At 35.2% G+C, this 1934-nt stretch overlaps 1 pseudogene; it reads right to left on the bottom strand.

Annotated features, from left to right (window-relative positions):
- Positions 1-474: 474 nt before the first annotated feature.
- Positions 475-755, bottom strand: LOC133093199 (small nuclear ribonucleoprotein G-like; annotated as a pseudogene).
- Between the last annotated feature and the right edge of the window lie 1179 nt (positions 756-1934).

Consider the following 1934-nt stretch of genomic DNA (forward strand, 5'->3'; position numbering starts at 1 on the left):
AGCCCTTGCAACAAGAAAAAAAAAAAATAGTTAACCCCTAGTGGCTAAAATATAATTATCATTTATTATGTCATTAAGAGTAATTTTTTTCCTAAACACCTGTGTTGCACCTGTTTATATTAAGAAACTGTATTTCCACTCTGAATACAACACAATCCAACCTTGGCAAAATAATACATGTCTCTATGTAACACCTTGCAACTCATTTGGTAAACTTCCTCAAAGTTGAACTTTTTGAACTTCCGTGATACCTCTTTCAGTTGGCAAACTATTTCCTCTATTTTTAATCAAGGTTCTTTGAACTATATGTGTCCTTGATTTTCAAGGTATCTACAGAAATTCTTCTTTTTTTTTGACTATGACAGAAGTTTATGTAACAAAAAAGTTCAGTAAGAAAATGTACACGACCCAGTTTTCATCGTAGTAAAATGTAGAGAGGGGTCACGTGGAAGCAGTTGATTTCTCTGGTGAAGACAGCCATTGTTCATACTCCTTCCAAGGCTTCTAACATGATGATACTATTTCCTTGTATTACCACCATTCCAATATTGTTCTATTGCCCACTAGTTGCCATCTCCACACATTCATCTATCACAAGATTCATAAAGGGATCAAATCCCCTCAATATTCCTTGGACATGTCTGCCACCATTTAATTTTAATGATAACTTCTTGTCCATAAATTTATTCAAATCGGGAGGGTGAGCTTTGCTCATGATGTCTACTCGATGAGCTCAAAGATGCCTCCAAAAGGAATTCGAGTTGTCCCTCACGTTCCAGCGGTTAGAGCAATTCTTTAATAAAAGTAGAAAAAAAAAATGTTTTCTTTATCCCTGGCTGAGGTAATGGATACAAATAAAATGTGACATATAGTTCTATTATAACTAAGAAAATGTGGTATATTAAATAACTTGTGTTCAGTTGTTACAGTAAGATGTAAGTTTCCATAAAATTACAGTGGAAATGCTTACACAATTAAAAATTGTCAGAAGCAACAACTCTTACTTTTTCAGTCCAAATTGAAAGTCAGTATAAAAGAAATCACATTGGGTCTCCTCCTCTCTGCTACAAAATCCTATTAGAAAAATTAAGAAGTCCCAGTCTTAATAATTGTTTCCAATCTGTGTGTGTGTGTGTGTGTGTGTGTGTGTGTGTGTGTGTCTGCCTTCATATTGTTGACCTGAAATAAATAGATTGCTAGATATTTCTCCAACAAAGACAGGTCTATTCTCAGCAGATAATTGCAATTCAGACTTTGCAACCATAGCGTGCAACTTCTGCACAGCAAGGGAAGGAGAACAATTTTATAAAGAAGAAAAGGAAGTTGGGAGGGCTACTGCAGAGTCCATGGCTTTTCATTGACTGAGTCCTTGCCAGGAAAGAAGAGGAGTCTTTCTTCCTCCTGTTGGGCTCTGCTGTGTTAGGGTGTGAGAGCACCCCCTTTCAGGACTCCCAGCTCTATTTAATTAAGGTTTCTGTTTAATTTTTTACAATGTACTAGAATATGCACTAGGGAACAGGATGATTGTGAATTTTATAGTCTGTATGTGTGTTCTAGGATAAAAAAACCTAAATGTGAACAAGGGATAAGAAAGTAATTTATGCATCTGGTTATCATTATTTGACAGGTGTAATGACATTGTTCTCTGTTCTCTCTGCCTTCAATCCACTTTTTTTTACCATCTGAACTTTCATTGACAGGATACTCAGTAGAACTGCAGTAGTTTTCAAAAAATAGATGCCACTTTATTTGAAAAGAGATCATTGCATTTAGTGCTTTGTAAGCCAAGCCTGTCTTTAAGTATAGCTATTAACATACGTAGGGCAGAGTTAGAGATTATTAAATGTATGACTATGAAACAAAAAGTCTTTTCATAAATCAAGTATGAATATTGCATTACAGTAGAAATGTAAATCAAGTAGATGGGGCAATTT

Source organism: Eubalaena glacialis, chromosome 6 (genome assembly GCF_028564815.1).
Source record: "Eubalaena glacialis isolate mEubGla1 chromosome 6, mEubGla1.1.hap2.+ XY, whole genome shotgun sequence".
NCBI lineage: Eukaryota > Metazoa > Chordata > Mammalia > Artiodactyla > Balaenidae > Eubalaena > Eubalaena glacialis.